Here is a 25,066-nt window from a genome sequence, read left to right on the forward strand (position 1 = left end):
CCAAGAGTGCATATTAATGATTGACTCAGGTCCTCTTCTAACTTTGCTGTTGGTGCTGACATAAAGAACTGTAATTATCCAGAGGTTTCTCTAACAGAAGGGCGTAAAGACCCAGTGATATGCTTTACAAATACTTGCAGATAGACACGTAGACATGTATATATTCACCTACATGCTCACTGACACAGGTGCATGGATTTATACCCTAACAGAGAGATATGGAGATTTCTATTAATATAATTTATAGAATAAAGCAGGAAATGAGGACTAGGGATCAGTAGAATTGTCTTCTAGTATGGGACCTGTTAGTAACTATATCACCTTGGGAAAATTATTTCTTGGGAGCTCAATTTTCTCTTCTATAAATTGAATCCTGACAAGATAACCTTTAGAATTCATCCAGTTATACACATAAACTTACATTAGCTCAGATGTACCTATGGAGTTTTGCACATTTTCACATTCCTAAATAGTGAACTGAATGTGGATGGACAACATTCCTATTACTGTTGGGCTGAGAGTTTGTGAGGAAGAGCTAGGTGAGCAGTACTGTCTGCAGTTTGGGAAGGTTTTCCTAGACGGATAACTGTTGTTGATGATCTTTTCAAAATTGTATTTTTTAGTAAAAAATACACATCTAGGGCGGCGCCTGTGGCTCAAGGAGTAGGGCGCTGGTCCCATATGCCGGAGGTGGCGGGTTCAAACCCAGCCCCGGCCAAAAAAACCAAAAAAAAAAAAAAAAAAAATACACATCTAGTGTAATACTCTGTAGATTCTGTGACAGGATAGCTAGATGGATCATCAAAAAGAAATGAAGGGGCCATGCCTGTGGCTCAAGAAGGAGGGCGCCAGCCCCATATACTGAGGGTGGCAGGTTCAAATCCAGCCCTGGCCAAAAAAAAAGGAAAAAGAAATGAAGATCTATTCAGATCTTTATCTACATTCAGAGCCTCCGTAGACTTTCTCCCCCCTGCAGTGTACTGTGTTAAAGCCAATATGGGCTCGGTGCCTGTGGCTCAAGAGGATAAGACACCAGCCACATACACCTTAGCTGGCAGGTTCGAATCCAGCCCAGGCCCGCCAAACAACAATGATGGCTGCAACCAAAAAATAGCCGGGCGTTTATGGCAGGTGCCTGTGGTCCCAGCTACTTGGGAGGTGGAGGCAGGAGAATTGCTTGAGCCCAGGAGTTAGAGGTTGCTGTGAGCTGTAATGCCATGGCACTCTACCCAGGGTGACAGCTTGAGGCTCTGTCTCAAAAAAAAAAAAAAAGCCAATATGGATTTAGCTATTCATGAGAAGGTTTTGGAGACTGAGACTGTGATTGATAATATAAAGGGAGCTTGGTTCAAGGGACTTGTTGTGAAGGAGTTTATGAGGTTTGAGTTAAATCATAACTTAAATACTACCCTGTTTCTTTTCTTTTTTTTTGCTGCCCTCAATAGAGTGCTGTGGCATCATAGCTCACAGCAACCTCAAACTCCTGGGTTCAAGAGATCCTCTTGCCTCAGTCTCCCAAGTAACTAGGACTATAGGCTCCTACCACAACATCCAGCTATTTTTTAGAGATGGGATTTTGCTCTTGCTCAGGCTGGTTTCAAACTTCTGAGCTCAGGCCATCCACCTGACTTGGCCTCCCAAAGTGCTAGGATTATAGGTGCGAGCCACTGTATCCAGACACTACCCTGTTTCTTAACACTTGAAATACAGCTTAAAATCTGGCTAAATTGAACACCAAAGGAAGTCTTGGTGGAGAAACATAAAGGGAAGAAATGTCAGCAAAGGATAATGTCTGAAATGTGGAAGGAGGAAGTGTTGGGCATCCAACCTCAGTACCTTTAATTCTTTCATTCAGTAAGTATTTACTGAGTCCCTACTGTGCACCAGGCACTATTCTAGTAGTGAGCAAGACAAAGACCAAGGGACAAAGTCTGTATTCTCATGGAACAACAGGAAGTAGACAATACACATGGTTGAAAAATAAACTAGTGCAGAAAGGCTAATAATAAACAAGATACAAATATATAAGATAACGAAAGATTGTGATAGGTGCTATAAAGAGACACATAGGGCCGGGGTCGATGGCTCACACCTGTAATTCTAGCACTCTGGAAGGCCGAGGCAGGTGGATTGCTTGAGCTCAGAAGTTAGGGTCCAGTCAGAGCAAGAGTGAGACCTCATATCTACTAAAAATAGAAAAACTAGCTGGGTGTAGTGCTGCATACCTGTAGTCCCAGCTATTTGGGAGGCTGAAGCAAGAGGATTGCTCAAACCCAAGAATTTCAGGTTGCTGTAAGCTATGATGCCATGGCAACTCTACCCAGGGTGACAGAGCAAAACTCTACCTCCAAAAAACAAAAACAATCTCATTAATAAATAAAATGCTATTAAAAATAATAAAAAATAGAAGACACACACAGTATGATGAGGTAAAAGATTCTTGGCAGAGGCCACTTCAAGTAGAAGAGTCAGGGAAGACTTCCCTAAGGAAATAAGGTCTAGGCTCGGCTCCTGTGGCTCAAGCGGCTAAGGTGCCAGCCACATATACCTGAGCTGGCAGGTTTGAGTCCAGCCTGGGCCCACTAAACAACAATGACGGCTACAACCAAAAAATAGCTGAGTGTTGTTGCAGGCATCTGTAGTCACAGCTACCTGGGAGGCTGAGGCAAGAGAATCGCTTAAGCCCAGGAGTTGGAGGTTGCTGTGAGCTGTGATGTCCACAGCACTCTATCCAGGGCAACAGCTTGAGGCTCTGTCTCAAAAAAAAAAGGAAATAAGGTCTAAGTTAATAAAACCAGGACAGTAGGGCGGCGCCTGTGGCTCAGTGAGTAGGGCGCCGGCCCCATATGCCGAGGGTGGCGGGTTCAAACCCAGCCCCGGCCAAACTGCAACAAAAAAATAGCCGGGTGTTGTGGCGGGTGCCTGTAGTCCCAGCTGCTCGGGAGGCTGAGGCAAGAGAATCGCGTAAGCCCAAGAGTTAGAGGTTGCTGTGAGCCGTGTGACGCCACGGCACTCTACCCGAGGGCGGTACAGTGAGACTCTGTCTCTACAAAAAAAAAAAAAAAAAAAAAACCAGGACAGTATACTCGGGAGGCTGAGGCAAGACAATCGCTTAGGCCCAGGAGTTGCAGGTTGCTGTGAGCTGTGTGAGGCCATGGCACTCTACCGGGGGCCATAAAGTGAGACTCTGTCTCTACAAAAAAAAAAAAAAAAAAAAACCAGGACAGTAGATGATGTCACAGGAGCCAAGGGAGGAGAGTATTTCTTTTTTTTCTTTTTTGAGTATTTCTTTTTTAATTTTTTTTATTAAATCATAGCTGTGTACATTAATGCAATCATGGGGCACCATGCACTGGTTTTATATACAGTCTGAAATCATGTGCTGGTTTTATATACAACTTGAAATATTTTCACTATACTGGCATTTTCTGGCATTTTCATAGTTATTGTGTTAAGACATTTACATTCTACATTTAGTAAGTTTCACATGTACCCTTGTAAGATGTACCGTAGGTGTGATCCCACCAATCACCCTCCCTCCACCTACCCTCCCTTTCCCTGTTCCCCATATTCTTAGGCTTTAATTGGGTTATAGCCTTCATATGAAAGCTATAAATTAGTTTCATAGTAGGGCTGAGTACATTGGATACTTTTTCTTCCATTCTTGAGATACTTTGCTAAGAATATGTTCCAGCTCCATCCATGTAAACATGAAAGAGGTAAAGTCTCCATCTTTCTTTAAGGCTGCATAATATTCCATGGTGTACATATACCACAATTTATTAATCCATTCGTGGGTCGATGGGCTCTTGGGCTTCTTCCATGATTTAGCAATTATGAATTGGGCTGCAATAAACATTCTAGTACAAATATCTTTGTTATAATGTGATTTTTGGTCTTCTGGATATATACCTAGTAGAGGAATTGTAGGATTGAATGGCAGGTCTATTTTTAGATCACTAAGCGTTCTCCTAACATCTTTCCAAAAGGAACGTATTAGTTTGCATTCCCACCAGCAGTGTAGAAGTGTTCCCTTTTCTCCACATCCACACCAACATCTCTGGTTTTGGGATTTTGCAATATGGGCTAATCTTACTGGAGTTAGATGATATCTCAAAGTAGTTTTGATTTGCATTTTTCTGATGATTACGGATGATGGGCATTTTTTCATATGTCTGTAGGCCGTGAGTCTGTCTTCAGAGAAGTTTCTCTTCAAGTCCCTTGCCCAGTTTGAGATGGGATCATTTGTTCTTTTCTTACTAGAATACGTTTGAGTTCTCTCTGTGGATTCTGGTTATTAAACCTTTGTCGGAGACATAACCTGCAAATATCTTCTCCCATTCTGAGGGCTGTCTGCTTGCTTTACTTACTGTGTTCTTGGCTGTGCAGAAGCTTTTTAGTTTGATCAGGTCCCAGTAGTATATTTTTGATGCTGCTTCAATGCATGTGTGGGGGGTCCCCCTCATAAAATATTTGCCCAGACCGATTTCTTCAAGAGTTTTCCCTGCACTTTCTTCTAGTATTTTAATAGTTTCATGTCTTAAGTTTAAATCTTTAATCCAGTGAGAGTCTATCTTAGTTAATGGTGAAAGGTGTGGGTCCAGTTTCAGTCTTCTACAGGTCGCCAGCCAGTTCATCCAGCACCATTTGTTAAATAGGGAATCTTTTCCCCATTGAATGTATTTAATTGGCTTGTCAAAGATCAAATAATGGTAAGAAGCTGGATTCATCTCTTGGTTCTCTATCCTGTTCCAGACATCTACCTCTCTGTTTTTGTGCCAGTACCATGCTATTTTGATCACTATTGATTTATAGTATAGTCTGAGGTCTGGTAGATCCTGATGTCACAGGAGCCAAGGGAAGAGAGTATTTCAAGGAAAGTGTGGTCAGTGGATCAAATGCTGAGAGATTATGGCTAATGAAGACAGAACATCCACTAGATTTGGCAATTTTGTAGAAGCAGTTCCACTGACGGGAAGGAGTGAGTTAAGAGGAAAGTAGAGGTAAAGGCGTATAGGTTGTCACTTCTAGAGAAGTTTTCGGTGAGAAAGCACAATGTGGCCACTGACTAGAGGGAACATAAATGTTTCAAATCTTTATTAGTTCAGGGCAAATCTTTATTGGTTCTGTTCTTTTTTCCCTGCTGTAGTTGTCTGATTCTTTTAGCACAGGAGGTGGTTAGGGCAAAATAAAGGGGTTTAATTGCCTTTCCTTGGGTTTTGTGATTTTTTTTTACTATTTCCTTAACATGATTACATGATTGTCTTCTCCCCTACAATATCAGACACTTTCCCCTCTGTTGCTCTATTTGTCGTTTTCTGTAAATTAGTGCCTAGATGCCATGTTACAATGCTGCCACCTTGGAGTGGGAGTAGGAATTGATGCAAGGGCTCGCTGTTTTCACCCTATGTCACAAGGGGGCAGAAGAGCTCACTTTTCCCAAAAGAGACCAAAGATAAAGTGAAAGTTTTATCAACTTAACTATTTCATTTGCGACTCAGAGACCCAAAAGTCAGTCTGCAGGCCATATTTGGGGGTACAGAGAAGCAGGAGAGCTGCAATTAATGAGTCAAAACATCTAGGGGTAGAGAAATAGACCCAGAATTGTTGATTCTCATTGCATATTCCATTGTTTGAATGTACCCAGAATTATTTCTCCAGGTATTTTGACTGGAGTGTCAAATTTAGGAGGGGAAAAAGAAAACTATAACACAAGTGAGTTTTATGATGTAAAAGAGCTATAGCATAAGTGAGTTTTATGATGTAAGAGTCCTAGGAAACCAGGACCGAATGGGTGAATCAGGGTAGGTCTGTAGGAGTAGCACATGGCAGGAAGTCAGGAGGTCCTACTTAAGGCTCTAGATTAGGCTTGGTAATTGACTGAATCACTTTGAGTAAGTCATTTAACTTCTTTGGGCCTCTGTTTCAGTTTCTTTAATGAGATAGTTGTACAAATGGCTTCTAAGATCTCTTACAGCTGTAAAATTGTTATCTAACCTCTATACTCTGCTACTCTTTTTTTAAGGGTGTATGTCTTTTGTTTTGATTTATTCTTTATTTTGTTTTTTTGAGAGAGAGCCTTAAGCTATTGTCCTGGGTAGAGTACTGTGGCAACACAGTTTACAGCAACCTCCAACTCCTGGCTTAAGCGATTCTCTTGCCTCAGCCTCCCAAGTAGCTGGAACTACAGGCGCCCACCACACACCCGGCTATTTTTTTTGGTGGTAGTTGTCATTGTTGTTTGGCAGGCCTGGGCTGGATTCAAACCCATCAGCTCTGGTGTATGTGGCTGGCGCCTTTGCCGCTTGAGCTACAGGTGCCGAGCCTATTCTTTAATTTTTTATTGTGGACTATAGCATACATACAGGAAAACATATAGAACATAAATATGTGTGTGAATATATATGCTTTTCTTAGTTCTACATACCTCACAAATGAATACCTGGATATCTTAAATAATAATGCTTAAAAGATGAATACCATGTAACCAGAACTCAAATGAAGAAATTGAACACTGGCAGGGTACAGTGGCTCATGCCTATAGTCCTAGCACTCTGGAAGGCTGAGGCAGGTGGATTGCTTGAGCTCAAGAGACACTGACTCTAATAAGAGTAGAAGAATTAGTTCAGAGTAAATTATTAGTTCTTTATTAGTTCAGAGCAAATCTTTGTTGGTTCTGTTCTTTTTTTCCCTGCTGTTGTAGTCTGATTCTCTTAACACAGGCGGTGGTTAGGGCAAAATAAAGGGGTTTAATTGCCTTTCCTTGGGTTTTATGATTTTTCTTACTATTTCCTTAACATGATTACATGATTGTCTTCTCCCCTACAGTATCACTTTCCCCTCTGTTGTTCTATTTGTCATTTTCTGTAAATTAGTCCCTAGATGGCACGTTAGCTGGGCTTGGTGGCACGTGCATGTAGTCCCAACTACTTGAGAGGCTGAGGCAGGAGGAGTGCTTGAGCCAGGAGTTTGAGTTTGCAGTGAGCTATGATGACACTATGGCACTCTACCTGGGGTAACAGAATGAGACTCTGTCTCAAAAATTAAAAGAAAAGAAATTGAACATTGCCAGTATCTTAGAAGCTCTTTATGTGTCTGACCCTCTGTTCAGATCCTTTCCTTTTTGCAATCATTATTTTTTCCACGCTTTGTAAAAATAGTAAATTATCTATGTATCACTAAAATATTTATCTTCATTTTGCCTACTTTTTTTTTTTTTTTTTTTTGTAGAGACAGAGTTTCACTTTATGGCCCTAGGTAGAGTGCTGTGGCATCACACAGCTCACAGCAACCTCCAACTCCTGGGCTTAAACGATTCTCCTGCCTCAGCCTCCCAAGTAGCTGGGACTACAGGCGCCTGCCACAACACCCGGCTATTTTTTTGTTGCAGTTTGGCTGGGGCCGGGTTTCAAACCCGCCACCCTCGGTATATGGGGCCGGCATCCTACCTACTGAGTCACAGGTGCCACCCCATTACCCCATTTTGCCTACTTTTAAACATTATATAAAGGGAATCAAACTCTGTATTTTAAAGTATTTTTTTTTTTTTTTTTAATGACAGAGTCTCATTTTGTTGCCGAGTGCTATGACATCAAAGCTCACAACCTCAAACTCTTGGGCTTAAGTGAGTCTCCTGCTTCAGCCTCCCAAGTAGCTGGGACCAGAGGCACCCTCCACAACACCTGGCCATCCTCTGTTTGCAGCTGACATTGTTGTTTAGCGGGCCCAGGCCAGACCTGAACCCACCAGCCTCAGTGTATGTGGCCAGCGCCATACTCACTGAGCTATGGGCACTGAGCCTTTTTGTTTTTTGAGACTGTGTCTCACTATATCGCCCTTGGTAGAGTGCTGTGGTGTCACAGCTCATAGCAACCTCAAACTCTTTTTTTTTTTTTTATAGAGACAGAGTCTCACTTTATGGCCCTCAGTAGAGTGCCATGGCGTCACATGGCTCACAGCAACCTCTAGCTCTTGGGCTTACACGATTCTCTTGCCTCAGCCTCCCGAGCAGCTGGAACTACAGGCGCCCGCCACAACGCCCGGCTATTTTTTTGTTGCAGTTTGGCCGGGGCTGGGTTGGAACCCGCCACCCCAGCATATGGGGCTGGTGCCCTACTCACTGAGCCACAGGCGCCGCCCGCAACCTCAAACTCTTGGGCTTAAAGCGATTCTCTTGCCTCAGCCTCCGGAGTAGCTGGGACTACAAGCATCTGCCATAATGCCTGGCTATTTTTGGGTTGCAGTTGTCATTGTCGTTTAGCAGGCCCCAGCCAGGCTCGAACCCTCCAACTTTGGTGTATGTGGCCAGCACCCTACTCACTGAGCTATAGGCGCCAAGCCTGAAGTAAAATTTTTTATTTTATTTTATTTATTTATTTTTTTTGTAGAGACAGAGTCTCACTTTACCGCCTTCAGTAGAGTGCCATGATGTCCCAGGACTCACAGCAACCTCTAGCTCTTGGGCTTCAGCGATTCTCCTGCCTCAGCCTCCCGAGCAGCTGGGACTACAGGCGCCCGCCACAATGCCCGGCTATTTTTTGGTTGCAGTTCAGCCGGGGCTGGGTTTGAACCTGCCACCCTCGGTATATGGGGCCGGCGCCCTACTCACTGAGCCACAGGCGCCACCCAATAAATTTTTTATTATATATAAACACAAAGTGAATATACCTTGGTAACCATTACCCCCGAAATTCCTTTTATGTCTTCTTCTAGCCACTACCTACCGTCAGGAGTAATTATTATTCAGATTCTTACTACCATTGACGACCTTGGCCCATTTTTGTTCACAGGAAACATATATCATGTACTCTTTTATGTCCAGCTTTTTTGGATAATGTATGCATTATGTTTGTAAAATTCATCCATATTGTTTCATGTAGCAGTCACTTGTTCATTCCCATTGCTTTATAATATTCCACTGCATGAATGTACTACAATTTATTTATCCATTCTACCACTCAGAGAGATTTGTGTATTTTCCAGTTTCTCCAGGGTTTAAATCCAGAAATAGAAGCTGATGATAGGGTATTCAAGGTATGTTCAGCTTTACTAATTAATGCCGAACCGTTACCTAAAGGGTTATCTGCATTTACACTCCTTCCTGCAGTACATGAAAGTTTCGGTTGTTCCACTTTGTTGCCAAAGGAGCCAAAGAGCCTTTTCAGTATGACACAACAACGAGCCTGAGCAGAGCCAGGCATACCCTCCAGTGCCAATCCTTTGGATGGTTCTCAGAAACTCAGGCCATGGTCATTTGCTCCAAGTAAGGTTAAAGGATTCAAATTATCCCTAGGTACCCGATCACATGCCCTTTTACCCTGGGAATATTGGGGTGGGAGTAGTGAATTTAATAGTGTAATAATACCTAAATCAAGGCAGCATCCATAGGGCATTCTGTTCTTGTACTGAGCACTGGTAGGAAATAGGGGTTCAGACCATGGAGAGAAAGGGGAAAATGATATTTTCTGCTTATTATTGTGTTCATGGTTCTGAGCTAGAAGCTTTACATTTTGGCTACAGCATTTAATTAAAAATAAAGTAGGTTTTTATCTCAATTTTATAGATAAAGAAACTAAAGCTCAGAAAGGGAGTCACTTGTTCAAGGTCGTAGACTAATTAGTGGCATAATCAATGATTCAAAGTGTGGTATCTGGCCTGGTGTGATGGCTCACACTTGTAATCCTAGCACACTGGGAGGCCAAGGCAGGAGGATCACTTGAGATCAGGAATTCAAGACCGGCCTGAGCAAAAGTGAGACACTGTCTGTACTAAAATAAAAGAATTAGGTGGGCGTAGTAGCTTACACCTGTAATCCTAGCCCTTGGGAGGCCGAGATGGGTGGATTGCCTGAGCTCACAGTTTCAAGATCAGCCTGAGCAAGAGTGAGACCCCGTCTCTAAAAATATAGCCGGGGCGGCGCCTGTGGCTCAAGGAGTAGGGCGCCGGTCCCATATGCTGGAGGTGGCGGGTTCAAACCCAGCCCCCGCCAAAAACCACAAAAAAAAAAAAATAAAATAAAAAAATAAAAATATAGCCGGGCATCGTGGCAGGCACCTGTAGTCCCAGCTACCTGGGAGGCTGAGGCAAGAGACTTGCTTAAGCACAAGAGTTTGAGGTTGCTGTGAGCTATGACATCATGGCGCTCTACCAAGGGCGACAAAGTGAGACTGTCTCAAAAAAAAAAAGAATAAATAAAATGAAATAAAATAGAAAAACTAGCTGGTTGTGGTGGTGCATGCCTGTAGTCCCAGCTACTGGGGAGGATGAGGCAGGGGGATTTTTTTTTTTTTTTTACTTTTTTTAGCCGTTTTTGGCCGGGGCTGGGTTTGAACCCTCTACCTCCGGCATATGGAGCTGGTACCCTACTCCTCTGAGCCACAGGCGCCACCCAAGGCAGGGGGATTGCTTGAACCCAGGAGGTTCCTGTGAGCTAGGCTGATGCCATGGCACTCTACCCTGGGCAACAGAGTGAGGCTCTATCTCAAAAAAAAAAAAAAAAAGAAAAGAAAAAAGTGTGATCTATGTGATTAAAGTGCTCAAGATCTTTACAATACAGGGCATAGGTAGAGTCCCTGCTACTCTTAGGGGATTTTGGGCTAAGATTGCCAAAACCAAGAGTCAGTTCTATTTGGCTGTATTCACCCCCAAAACTATGTTATTCAGTTGATTATGGCCATCCCATTCATTGATTTAAGCTACGATTTCTTTATTCTTTCTTCCCTTTTTTTTAAATTCGGAAAATTAGGCACATCAGCAAAATAGGTTCACTGATAAATAAGACTTATGTTGGGGAGACAGGTTTCCACTTGTAGGCCTACGAGGTAAATAGAGGTGAGAATTTTTAAAAAGCTATACTGTGAAATCTTTTAATCTAAGATATGATATATAAAAATATTTTAAGACTGAAGGAATATAAAGGATAAAAAGGAGTTGAATGATAGCTTATTTTCCTTGATGGTAAAGGCTCTACTAAAATTATTATTATTGGGTGGCGCCTGTGGCTCAAAGGAGTAGGGCAAGAAATTAACTTGCCAGAAGAACCTTCATTGGTTTAAAGGAAAGCGAGGTTAGAGATAGGTAGGTAGTAAAACTGATTAACATGAAATGTCAGAAATCCAGGACTGGCAAAACCTAAATGAGTTATCTTGTCCATTTTCCTGGCAGGAGGGAGGGTCTAACCTGCGGTGCATGGGCTATACGCAGATTGTTTGAGGCCTGTTTTCCTTATCTGTGGTGTTGGATATGGCAAAAATTACACATGGACCTTTGTTTTTGGTCATCAGCTTGCATTAGTGTTTGTGTATTTAATGTGTGGCCCAAGATAACTCTTCTTCTTCCAATGGATGGCAGGAGAAAAAAAAACAGTTGGATACCCCTGCCAGAAAACGGCTTTTTATATCTAGGTGGGATGGCTCATGCCTGTTATCCCAACACTTTGGGAGATCAAGGCAGGAGTATCACTTGAAGTCAGGAGTTTGAGAACATCTGGGCAACACAGTGAGACTTTGTCCCTACAAAAATTTGAAAATTATGGCTGGCACCTATGGCTCAAAAAATCTGAAAATTATCTAGGCATCATGGTATGTGCCTGGAGTCCCACCGACTTGGGAGAATGAGGTAGGAGGATCATTTCAGTCTAGGAATTTAAGGTTGCAGTGAGTTACAATGATGCCACTGCACTCTAGCCAGGGCAACAGAGCAAGGTGCTATCTTAAAAAAAAAAAAAAATTTCACGAAAAAGGTCCTTTAAACTTTCTCTAGGTATTTAGTTGTGAGGTATGTAGAATTTAGAAAAGGATATACACACACTCACACAAACACATTATGTAGAAAGTATCATGGAAGGGGCGGCGCCTGTGGCTCAAAGGGGTAAGGCACTGGCCCCATATGCCGGAGGTGGCAGGTTCAAACCCAGCCCCAGCCCCAGCCAAAAACTGCAAAAAAAAAGAAAAGAAAAAGAAAGAAAAAAGAAAAATAAGATTTGGTGTCTGGCCTAAGTATAAAGAGGGACTAGAAGTGTTCGGGAAGTGTTCACAATTGGATAATCAGGAGGGAGGGAAAGCTAAAATGCCATGTGAACACCCAAGTACCCTTGTGAAAACCCTAGTGTCCATGTGGAAACATCATGGGGAGTCTTTATTGTGCAATCAATCCTACCTTTCATCATCGGGACCAGACTTATAAAGGGGCCTCCCTCAGGACACTTTTCTTATGAAGTTCCCTCAGGCTCTTAACTCTGGACAAACCTGAATGGTTAACCAGAGCAAAGAGACACAGTGTTCAGATAAGACTTTGGAATCTTCTTTTCCCTTTATCTCACAATTGGAGCCACAATTATAGGCAAGGCACTGACTTTCATGGTGAATTCTGTCCATCTGTAAATCGACCAAGTTCTTATGGGAGGCCTTGCCTCCCAGAGACAACTAGAAGACGGATAAGCAAACACCAGGAGCAGAGTGGCCTCTCAGGTACAGAGCTAATCTTTATTTCAGTCACTGAATGAAGCACTTACTAAAATAAATACTTAGTCCTACTCTAAGAGTGAAAGGGTGTGTGTGTGTGTGTGCATGCCTGCACCTGTGTGTGTGTGCGCGCGCATGTGTGTATACAAAACTGTAAGAAATACTCTTTGCTTTTAAGATTATTAAAATTTAGCTAGAGGGCGGTGCCTGTGGCTCAGTGAGTAGGGCGCCAGCCCCATATGCCGAGGGTGGCGAGTTCAAACCCAGCCCCGGCCAAACTGCAATAAAAAAATAGCCGGGCGTTGTGGCGGGCGCCTGTAGTCCCAGCTACTCGGGAGGCTGAGGCAAGAGAATCACGTAAGCCCAAGAGTTAGAGGTTGCTGTGAGCCGTGTAACGCCACAGCACTCTACCGAGGGCAGTACAGTGAGACTCTGTCTCTACAAAAAAAAAAAAAAAAAAAAAATTTAGCTAGAGAGCTAAAACTAGTATGCACACAAAGAGTTATAGTCTAATTAAATGCTGAAGCATGTGGTAGTGACCATCTTGCTATAAGACTTTAGAGAAGAGACTCAGCACCCATAGTTCAGTGGTTAGAGCACCAGTCACATACACCAAGGCTGGAGGGTTTGAACCCGGCCAGACCTGCTAAACAACAATGACAACTACAGTAAAAAAAAAAAAAAAAAAAAAGCCGGGCGTTGTGGCGGGCACCTATAGTCCCACTACTTGGGAGGCTGAGGCAAGAGAATCACTTAAGCCCAAGAGTTTGAGGTTGCTCTGTGAGCTGTGGACTCCACAGGTGACAAAATGAGACTTTGTTTCAAAAAAAAAAGAGAAAGGACAAATCTGCCAGCATAAACAAAAGCACAAGGATAAGAATAAGCATGGCAAGTGCTGGAAGCCAGATTAGAATGTAAATATTGGGGATCAGCAGGAAACATCATCACAGTATTTCTTTCTTTCTTTTTTTTTTTTTGTAGAGACAGAGTCTCACTTTACCGCCCTCGGTAGAGTGCCATGACGTCACAGGACTCACAGCAACCTCTAGCTCTTGGGCTTATGTGATTCTCTTGCCTCAGCCTCCCAAGCAGCTGGGACTACAGGCGCCCACCACAAGGCCCTGCTATTTTTTTTTGTTTGTTTTGGTTGCAGTTTGGCCGGGGCTGGTTTTGAACCCGCCACCCTCGGTATATGGGGCCGGCACCCTACTCACTGAGCCACAGGCACTGCCCCTATTTCTTTTTTTTTTGACAGAGTCTCACTATGTCACCCTTGGTAGACTGCTGTGACGTCATAGCTCACAGCAACCTCAAACTCTTGGGCTTAAGTGATTCTTTTTTTTTTTTTCCTCTTAAAACCTTATTTATTTATTTATTTATTTATTTTTTGCCTATTAAATGTTTATTGAATGAATAAATGCATGAGTTGGTTAAGATTCCATAGCTAATAAAGGCCAAAATTAGAATCTAGGTTTTATTAAGTCCAAGAATTTCGTTTTACTATCTCCTGAATGCAAACTAGTTCTTACCCTTAACCCCTATTGTCTGCTCTGTCTTCATTAATTCTTTTTTTTCTTTTTTTTATTGTTAAATCATAGCTGTGTACATTAGTGCAATCGCCTGTACCCATTCTAAGATGCACCATAGATGTGGCCCCACCCATTACCCTCCCTCCACCGAAACCTCCCCCCTTCCTTGGCCCTTTCCCCATAGTCTTGTGCTATAGTTGGGTTATAGTCTTCATGTGAAAGCTATAATTTAGCTTCATAGTAGGGCTGAGTACATTGGATACTTTTTCTTCCATTCCTGAGATTCTCTGCTAAGAAGAATATGTTCCAGCTCAATCCATGTAAACATGAAAGAGGTAAAGTCTCCATCTTTCTTTAAGGCTGCATAGTATTCCATGGTATACATGTACCACAATTTGCTAGTCCGTTCGTGGGTCGATGGGCACTTGGGCTTCTTCCATGACTTAGCAATTATGAATTGGGCTGCAATAAACATTCTGGTACAGATGTCTTTGTTATATTGTGACTTTTGGTCTTCTGGGTATAAACCTAGTAAAGGAATTATAGGATCGAATGGCAGGTCTATTTTTAGGTCTCTAAGTATTCTCCAAATATCCTTCCAGAAGGAACATATTAGTGGGCATTCCCACCAGCAGTGTAGAAGTGTGCCCTTTCCTCCACATCCACGCCAACATTTCTGGTTTTGGGATTTTGTTATGTGGGCTACTCTTACTGGGGTTAGGTGATATCTCAGAGTAGTTTTGATTTGCATTTCTCTGACGATTAAGGATGATGAGCTTTTTTTCATGTGTTTGTAGATTTTGGGTCGGTCTTCTTTAGAGAAGTTTCTCTTTAAGTCCTTTGCCCACCCTGAAATGGGGTCACGTGTTCTTTTCTTGCTAATAAATTTGAGTTCTCTGTGCATTCTGGTTATTAGACCTTTATCGGAAGTATAACCTGCAAATATTTTCTCCCATTCTGAGGGCTGTCTGCTTGCTTTACTATGTTCTTGGGCTGTGCAGAAGCTTTTTAGTTTGATCAGGTCCCAGTAGTGTATTTTTGATACTGCTTCAATTGCCTGGGGAGTCCTCCTCATAAAATATTCACCCAGGCCGATTCCTTCAAGAGTTTTCCCTGCACTTTCTTCAAGTATTTGGGCTTAAGTGATTCTTCTGCCTCAGCCTCCCTAGTAGCTGAGACTACAGGCGCCTGCCACAATGCCCGGCTATTTTTTTTTTTTTTTTAATTGTAGTTGTCATTGTTGTTTAGCAGGCCTGGGCTGGGTTCAAACCTTCCAGCCTCAATGTATGTGGCTGGTGCCCTAACCACTGAACTATGGCTGCTGGGCCATCATCACAATATTTCCTCTATCTTCTGTCCTAAATGTTGATCACAGACCTTGCTACTATGGAATTTAGAACCGTGGTCAGAGAGCCACCAGGAGAGGAGACCAAATGGGGCTTATTTGGACAGTGACACACATACTGTTTATACGTATCTGGGTTTATCTATGTTTAAGAACTTCTCCTTGGGCGGCGCCTATGGCTCAAGGAGTAGGGCACCGGTCCCATATGCCGGAGGTGGCGGGTTCAAACCTACCCCTGGCCAAAAACCAAAAAAAAAAAAAAAAAGAACTTCTCCTTTTCCATCTGTGACTCTTACACATTCACAGGGCTATCATCCAATGAATAAGATGTACATGGCAGGGGTCCTCAAACTGCGGCCTGCGGGCCACATGAGGCGGTGTGATTGTATTTGTTCCTGTTTTGTTTTTTTACTTCAAAATAAGATATGTGTAGTGTGCATAGGAATTTGTTCATATATTTTTTTTTTTTGGATTACCCATATATTTTTTTTTTAAACTATAGTCTGGCCCTCCAACGGTCTGAGGGACAGTGAACTGGCCCTGTTTAAAAAGTTTGAGGACGCCTGAATAGAGTCTGTATTTGAGTTTGTTAGTTTTGCCTTATGAAATCGATTGTAATTACCTTAAAGACAGGGACATCTCATATTTCTCTGACTTTACCCGTAGTTGGGTAAGAGACCAACTTTAAGGTTGGAACGTAGCTGGGGTGCTCAGGATAAATCCCTGATGCCTTTATATAACCTTGAGAAACCTGGAAGCCATTTGCTGTTTGAGACCTTGTATTAGTTTTATAGAACTGCTATAACAGAGCATATAGCAGTTTCCTCCACCAGACGAGGAAATATAGCAGAAATGTATTTCCTCACAGTTAATGAAGGCTAGAAGACTAAGATCAAGGTTAGCTGTTTTCTACTTAGCTTGTAGATGGCCATCTTCTCCCTGTGTCTTCACAGGATCTTCCCTCTGTGTCTGTGTCTCTTTTTTTTTTTTTTGTAGAGGCAGAGTCTCACTTTACTGCCCTCGATAGAGTGCCGTGGCGTCACACGGCTCACAGCAACCTCCAGCTCTTGGGCTTACGTGATTCTCTTGCCTCAGCCTCCCGAGCAGCTGGGACTATAGGCGCCCGCCACAATGCCTGGCTATTTTTTGTTGTTGTTGTTGTTGCAGTTTGGCCGGGGCTGGGCTTGAACCCACCACCCTAGGTATATGGGGCCGGCGCCCTACTCGCTGAGCCACAGGCGCCGCCCGTGTCTGTGTCTCTTAATCACCTCTTATAAGGACATGCTGGGTTAAGGCCCACCTTAATCATTTTAATTACCTATTTATTTATTTATTTAGTTTTTGGCTAGGGCCGGGTTTGAACCTGCCACCTCCTGTATATGGGGCCAGCACCCTACTCCTTGAGCCACAGGCACCGCCCTTAATTACCTATTTAAAGTGTGTTCAAATATACTCTCATTCTGAGGTACTGGGGGTTAGGACTTTAACATACGAATTTTGAGATATAATTTAGCCCATAACAGATCTCTAGTTTCAGCTTCTAGAATGTACTGCTCACTCCCTTCTCTTCCACTTGTTATTCTTGTGTAGTGAGTTCTCTCCACCCTTTGGTTCTCCTCCTCCACCTCTTTCAGATGTAATGGCTTGTGTGGCAAGAACTCATGGAGCAGCTGTAAAGACCTACTGTAGGGATGGGCAGGTTGTGGCATGCACCAAACAACACGACACCTATGGTTGTTGAAATTTCAGGTGTACTGTCTTAAAGATACGGCTCTTTTCCCATTCTCTGCCTAACCTTTGGTGATAACAAATTATTAGATCCTCTGTAGGTGGTCTCAGTGGTATCCCAACTCATCCCTTGTTTTCTTTCACTGTAGCTTTTATTAGGCCTTTTCCTGGCTATTTCTTTAGAGAGCTCAATATTTACTCAATGAGGTGAAAAGCAGGACATGCAAGAGCTTGCTCAAATTTCATATAAGGACAGTTTTTGAGGGTAAACTCTTGGTTTTATAGTGCTTCTAAAGCTGGCAAGCAACACCACCACCAAGAAAGGATCCAAGGGAAAGGGTTTCTGTTGCTTAATAGGAACTAGGAAAGGGAAAAGAAAAATAAAAAGGGCAATCTCAAGGTTTTTTAGTTCTTTCCAAAGTCACTTCATTTATGCTAGGTTCAGACAGCAGTATTATGCAAAGGCAAAACTCCCTCTTCTCAGGCCATTTTTTTAGTAAGTCAGGTTAAAAGTCTTGTTAAATCAGGAAGTCTTGCTCAATTATCTTTTAAGTTTCCTACATTTGTCCAATTGATAGATATTCCAATGACACACTTAGTGTGAAACATGGATCACTGTTCTATAAAGTCCCCATCTTCTTTCCCAATTTCTGTTTCCAATCCCTGTTTTATCTTATTTCATTTATTTACTTATTTATTTTTAGATACGAGGTCTTGCCATGTTGCCCAGCTGGAATACAATGGCTGTTCATAGGCATGATCACAGAATACTGCAGTGCCAAGCTCTTTGGCTTCAATTGGTCCAATTGCCTCAGCTTCCCAAATAGCTGGGACTCCAGGTCCATGCCACACATCTGGCTCCCTCATTATTTTACAAGTGGGTTGGTAAACTTGGAGAAGCCACCACCTAAACCTATTATTATGATGGCTCCTAGATGAAACTGTTCTTTGTTGACCCATCTTCCTATCTTCTTCCTGCCTCAGCTTCCACCCAGAACTTTTTTTTTTGAGAGTCTTACCATGTCGCTGTCAGTAGAGTGCTGTGGCATCACAGCTCACAGCAACCTCACACTCTTGGGCTTAAGCAATTCTCTTGCTTCAGCCTCCCAAGTAGCTGGGACTACAGGCGCCCATTGCAATGCCTGGCTATTTTTGTTGTTGTAGTTGTTGTTTAGCAGGCTTGGGCTGGGTTCAAACCCGCCTACCTCGGTGTATGGGGTGGGTGCCCTAACCACTGAGCAATGGGCTCCACGCCCCACCCAGCAACTTCTTACCTGAGGTGTCTATTTCTACCCTATTCACTCTTTGCCCTCTGGCCTAGAATTTCTTCCCACTACATGGGTGTCATCTTCTGCACCTCTCCTAGCCTTCAACACAAGCTTGTGTAAGGACTGGGAAAGTACTTTGGGTGCTCTATTACATTCTTCCAAGTGTTCAGAATTCAGCCCATATTTCTCAAGTGCAATTTTCTTCACTTTTCTTTCTTTCTGTTCCCGCTTAGTGGTTGTGTTGTGTTGGGACTCCTTCCAGTTACTATTCATTTTCAACACACAATCACCGTGAAAGTCTTGCTATGAAGTAACTGGCAAAACTAGGGAAATTGGTTGGCTTCATCTCAAAGGCTTGGTGGAAAACCACAGTGGAGGATGAGAGGCATTCCGATCTGAGAAGTCAGAACTCTCCAGTAACTATTTTCCTCGCTTAGGGCAAGCAGAAGACTGTTGTCTTTTGGAACATTCCCCTTCTCATTTTACCTCGGGTGTCTATTTCTTTGCTTGCTTTTTTTCTTTTGCTAAGGCTTTCCCTCAATACTCAAGGATACAGCATCTTGAATTCCTTAGGGGTGTGCTGCTTTGGGGCTAAAGAGCAAAGTAAGGTTATGGAGTTCTAGAATAGGGGTTACCTAGTCTGCTTGGAAACCAACCTGTGTGATGAGAGCAGCTGATGAATGCAATACTCACCTGTTGTTGACAGGTTAAGATTAAACAATATAAGAACCATATGGGGCCTGCACACCGCCAACCCCACTGAGCCCGCTTTGGTACTGGGTTCCCTTCACTGTGCTACAAGCCAGCTGGTCCCAGCCCCTCACCTTCTGCAGCGGGGGAGCCTCAATCCCTGATGGGAGTGTCTATGGGACCATTTCCTTCACTCCTCTCTCCGCTGAGAGAGGGAGCCGGTGGATTGGTCCTGCCCCCAGCAGAAGGGGCCACGAGGCCCGGCGCGGGGCGCAGAGACTGCCCGCGGCCCGCCCGCGGCCTGCCCGCCCTCTAGCCGCTCGGCCCCTAATGGCAGAGCCACGCTCGGACCATCCGTATCGCCTCACGTCGCCCCGCCCAGCGCCGCTGTGCGATTGGCTGCCGCCGGGCGCTCGGGGCCCGCGCCTCGCCCCCGCCGCCGGCCCCGCCGCGCCGCGGCCCGGAGCCGGGTCGGAGGTGAACGGCCTGCAGTAACCCCGGACGTAGTCACCTCATGGGACTCGCGGGCTGAGGTGGGAGGCGGGGGCGGGGCGAGGGCGGGCCCGGATCCCTGAAGCCCCGCCCCCCCGTGTGTCCGGCCGGCCCTGTACCGCGCGCCTGTCAGCCATCGTCTGAGTCGCCGGCGTCTCCTCCCGCCCAGCTCTGCCTCAGCGCAGGAGCTTTGCGACCGCCCGACCGCGGACGCCGCCACCCTGAGGTGAGATGAGGACCACCCCAGGACGTGTGCGGGGGGAACCTGGAGAAGACTGGGGTCCTAGAGGGGTGGCGGCAGGCAAGGGGCCGCCTCCCAGCCTCCGCCCGCGCGCGGCCCAAGCTCCATCCCTTCCAGACTCAGTGCCTGGGTGTCCAGAGCGCCCGGTAGTTCTGGGGCCTGAGGTCCCTCCTGGAGAGATATGGAAAGGGCTAAGGTATCTGGAGGTGAAAGTTCAGGTCCCGGAACTGGGAGGCGTACGGCCCAGGGCCCCTAGGATGGGACTGGGTTATCTGCCTGAAGCTCGCCTCCCCCCCGCCCCCTCCTGTCCAGTCCCGGCGTGGTCTCATTCCTTACAGATCCCCTATCCAAACTGACCCTGGGCTCGGGAGAGGGAGAAGGCCACGTGGGAGGGGGGTGTTGAGGCGCAGTCTGGTTGCATTGAAAGTCTTCTGTCTCTTGCAGAGTGAGGTGTTGGGTGCGGAGACTTAGGCTTTCCCTGTGTCTTTGTATCGTGGTGAAAGCCAGGGTCAGGCGGGTAGTTCCTAGCTAGTTCCTGCTCCCAAGATTTTATTAAGTTTTCTGTGAGGGAAGGTAGTAATGTAAGTGCCTGTTGTTACACTCTCCTTTCCGTTTGCCATACTGATCGATCAAGGGAAGCTATAGGAGATAGGTCATAGGAAGGTGATGTTAGGTTCCTGATTTCAGAGGACAACGTATGTAAGGGTCCTGCCCGGGTCAGGGCCAATATTATTTTTTGGATTTGAAAATGAGCAAGTGGATACTTGAAATCTGCTCTAAAAACCAGAGACTCCATATAGGCCTTGTAAGTTTTAGAGAAACAAATAATAATATAACTGCTTACACAGAGGAAATACTTTAATTACAGAAGTTTTTATTTAGGGGTTAAAGACTGAAATTAAAAGATCACTAGGACTTCCCAATTCTGTTTTCTATTTAAGTGGTGTTTCAGTGATTTCCCAATGTGCAGAATAAACCCAGTAATCTGGTCTTTGGTCTTGGATGTTATCTTCCTTAATTTTTCTCTCTAGTTTCATTCATTCTCTTCTCCCCTCAACTCCCTCTCCACCCCCCTCCAATTCCATAGTACTGATGCTTTCAAAGAAAGATACTATGTTTTCTTTGGTTACGTGTTTCTTCTCTCTCAGGGGTGAGGAATAAGCTTATTTGTCTCTTATTGATGGAATGGATGCGTTGGGTGTCTGAGATGAGAAGCATTTCTGTTCTACCTATTTGACAGGCGCTTTTCAGGAAAGCATTGTTGCCTAATAGAGCAGGACTACAGTTTGGTGTCCAGAAGGGTGCCTGCTTGCTACAAAGTAGCAAGTCTCTCCCCCCTTTTGTTGCCTCCTTTCTTCATTTCTCAATACTGCTGAGTGTGTAACAGGAGGACTGATATGAACCCAAAAATAATTAACATTGTAAAGTGGGCACATGTGAAAGGTGTTAAAGGTAAAATATTAATTTATGATGCCAACTATGTTTACAAGTGTTGTATAAATTTTTTTTTTTATTTATTTACCAGCACAGACTAGAAATACATCAAGTATAAGATTAAATTGTTTTGAGTCAGGCATGGGGTGCAGGCTATAGTTCCAGGTATTCAGGAGACTAAGATGAGAGGATTGCTTGACCCCAGCCCAGGCAACATAGCAGACCCCATCTCTTAAAAAAACAAAAACCAAAAGACGTGTTTTTCAAATGTTGGGGGAAATAGTGGCATTTTTCTTATATTCTTAATGAATATATAGCTCAGACAATGACTAGGTAGTATCTAAGAACTGGCATTGTGAAAACCAGCTGTGAACAAGTTCAGGTGTAGATCACTATGTAACACTATTTCCTTTTTATTTCATGACTAGGAAAATTTTTTTACTAGTCACATAGACTGGTTTAACAGGTCTGGGGCTAGTGTTTTTCTTTAATTTTTTTTTTTGGATGGGTAATATCTTCATAACGTTGGTTAAGGAAAGAAGTACATTAAGTAAAAACTGCAGAATAATACAGTGGAATTTAGTGTTTTCAGTGGGAGGAGGGGAGAATCTTTTTGTAATACAGAAAAAAATTGTTATATCATTATCTAACATGTTCTTAAAGATTAGTAATCATAGGAGCTATGCATCAAGCATCCTTCCAAACCCTTAAAACAGTAAGACTGCAAAAGAAGTAGATAAACATCAAAGACTCAGTGGTTGAAAAACATTTTTTTTTTTTTAAGAGACAGGGGTCTTGCTCTTGCTTAGGCTGGATCTCAAACTCCTGAGCGCAAGCAATTCACCTGCTTCAGCTTCCCTCAGTTCTGGGATTACAGGCCTGAGCCACCTCCCCTGGCTGGTTGAAAAAAATTTAACTTTTGAAGTGACTACTATTTTCTTTCTTTCTTTCTTTTTTTACTAATCATGACTACCATTTTCAAAGAAAGTCCTCATTGATCTTCTACTTGGACAGATTATTGCTTAAATACTTTTTTGGTTGTGAGCCACCCATATCCCGCCTACTCTCTGTTTTTGTTGGCAGCTCACAAAATATACTATGTGTACGTGTCATATACATACACACAGTAGACCCTCTGTAAGTTGACCACCCACGAGATTGCAACAAACTGGTCAACATACAGAGGTGGTCAACATAAGGAACTAGATCTACTGTATTGATATTTACTGTGGTGCTTGTCTAGTCTATGAAAATTAGGTCAACTTGAGGTGGTCAATGTAGGGAGGTGGTCAGCTGTGGAGGCTGTACTGTGTGTGTGTGTATACATGCCAAATTAGTGGATAATAGGTTTATAGGAGCTTGATTAGTTTTTAAATTTATCAGGTGTCAGTAGATTTATTAGGGTCAGTAGATTAGCAGTAAGATGGATAGCTGGATTGTGTTTTTGCTTTGGCATTTAGTGGTATTCCTGGCCTGGGAGAGGCAAGCTGTTTAATTTTTATGTTTTCTTCTCAAAATCAAAGAACTTAATAAAATATTAGTACTGGAAAGTACCTAAGAAATTTATTTGTCCAGTTTTCCACTTAACATAAGAATATTTTATCTGATATTTTTGTTGAAAATTTCTAACTATATAGCTGCTCAGGAGGCTGAGGCAGGAGAATCGCAGAAGCCCAAGAGCTAGAGGTTGCTGTGAGTCCTGTGACATCATGGCACTCTTCCGAAGGTGGTAAAGTGAGACTCTGTCTCTACAAAAAAAAAAAAAAAAAAAGAAAATTTCTAATTATAGGTAGTTCATGAACTGGGAAACTAATTTTTGAGAGTTCTTAGCTATTTTCAATTTAAAACCATCTTCCTAACGCTGTATCATATGTTGTAACCACAAGAAGGTTAGGAATTTCAACTTGTAAATTTGTCCATTTCTAGATCTCTGCCAGATAATGTAAAGTATAATGCCTTACTATATCCATAGGACTTGGGGGCAAAAAAAGAAAATCAAGCAGTATTTCTTCAAGGAAAAAATTCTTATCCTTGAGACTCTTCTGAAGGTTGCTAACACACTTGTATCATGACTCTGGCTTTCTCTAAATGCTGCTCTAAGAAATAAGATTATGAGGGTAAATTGATTTATCCCAGTGCTTTCTTTTCTTTTTTTTTTTTGAGACAGAGCCTCAAGCTGTCACCTTGACAGTGAGTTCAGGAGTTGGAGACTGGCCTGAGCAATAATAAGACCCTGTCTCTACTAAAAATAGGAATATTAGCTGAGCGTCATGGCAAGTGCCATGCTCTACCCAGTGCTGTTGCCCTGGGTAGAGTGCTGTGCCATCACAACTCACAGCAACCTCCAACTCCTGAGCTTAAGGAATTCTCCTGCCTCTGCCTCCCAAGTAGCTGGGACTACAGGCACCTGCCATAATGCCTGGCTATTTTTTGGTTGCAGCTGTCATTATAGTTTGGTGGGCCCAGGCTGGATTCGAACCCGCCAGCTCAGGTGTATGTGGCTGGCGCCTTAGCCACTTAAACCACAGGCACCAAGCCAGTTTTCATATTTTTTTGAAATAGACACTCGATTCATGTCTTCTAGTTTTGTAACACAAATGTTCACTTGAATTCTAACAAAATAGCCTGCAAAAGCATAGTTTTACACAGCATTGTGTCAGGGGTGGTGGATCTAAAACAATTGGAAGAGATAATAACTTTTCCCAACCTCATTCAGGAAATAACTCAGAGTCAATTATACAGTAACATATACCAATAAATAAGTGATTAATATTCCAGTTGTCTGGCTAAATGCTCAGGCAGATATAAGAGATCAGTATAGCATGGAATTAATTGCAGAAGGCTTTTATCGAACTTATTTATTTATTATTATTTATTTTTATTTTTATTTTTTGAGACAGAGTCTCACTATGTTGCCCTGGGTAGAGTGCTGTGGCTTCACAGCTCATAGCAACCTCAAACTCTTGGGCTTAGGTGATTCTCTTGCCTCAGCCTCCCAAGTAGCTGGGACTACAGGTGCCTGCCATAATGCCCAGCTGTTTTTTGGTTGTAGTTGTCATTGTTGTTTGGCAGGCCCAGGATGGATTTGAAACTGCCACCTCTGGTGTATGTGGCGGGCACCCTAGCTGCTGAGCTACAGGCGCTGAGCCTATCGAACTTACTTAAAAACTTCAGTTGATAATACATAAGCAGTACATTCATATGGTTTAAAATTTTATTTATTTATTTATTTGGAGACAGAGTCTCAGTTGCCCTGGGTAGAATGCCATGGCGTCATCTTTGTTCACAGCAACCTCAAACTCTTGGGCTCAGCAATCCTATTGTTTCAGCCTCCCAACTAGCTGGGACTACAGGTACCAGCCACAACGCCCAGCTAGTTTTTCTATTTTTAGTAGAGACAGGGTCTCACTCTTGCTCAGGATGGTCTCGAACTCCTGAGCTCAAACAATCCACCTGCCATGGCTTCCCAGAATTCTAGGGTTACTTGCATGTATGGGTTTAAAGTTTGAAAAGTTCGAAAATGACATTCTCCTTCCTAACTTTCTCTTGTATCCAACCAGTTCTCCATATAAGCAGCAACCTGTGTTATTGATTTGTTATTGTAGTTTCTTTCTTTTTTTTTTTTTGAGACATAGTCTCACTATGTCACCCTCGGTAGAGTGCAGTGGTGTCACAGCTCACAGCAACCTCAAACTCTTGGGCTTCAACGATTCTCTTGCCTCAGCCTCCCAAGTAGCTGGACTACAGGCCCGCCACAATGCCTGGCTATTTTTGTTGTTGTTGTTGTAGCTGTTGTTGTTTGGCAGGCCTGGGCTGAATTCGAACACACCAGCTCCCATGTATGTGGCTGGCGCCCTACCTGCTGAGCTATAGGCACC

General features: G+C 43.4%; 1 protein-coding gene across 8 annotated transcripts in view; it reads left to right on the top strand.

The window, feature by feature from the left end:
* ACACA (acetyl-CoA carboxylase alpha) overlaps positions 1–25,066 on the top strand; it is a 338,844-nt gene that overhangs the window by 45,741 nt on the left and 268,037 nt on the right. The window contains exon 1 of one of the 8 annotated variants that reach the window (XM_053570257.1): positions 12,437–12,467. The exons of 5 other annotated variants lie outside the window; for them this stretch is intronic. The gene's annotated coding sequence lies outside the window, so the exon portion shown is untranslated. Of the gene's footprint in view, positions 1–12,436; positions 12,468–19,609; positions 19,740–25,066 lie in introns of those variants that run through there. 2 more of the 8 variants (XM_053570255.1, XM_053570254.1) reach the window with 2 other exon arrangements.

This window comes from Nycticebus coucang, chromosome 18 (assembly GCF_027406575.1).
Source record: "Nycticebus coucang isolate mNycCou1 chromosome 18, mNycCou1.pri, whole genome shotgun sequence".
In the NCBI taxonomy this organism is placed as follows: Eukaryota; Metazoa; Chordata; class Mammalia; order Primates; family Lorisidae; genus Nycticebus; species Nycticebus coucang.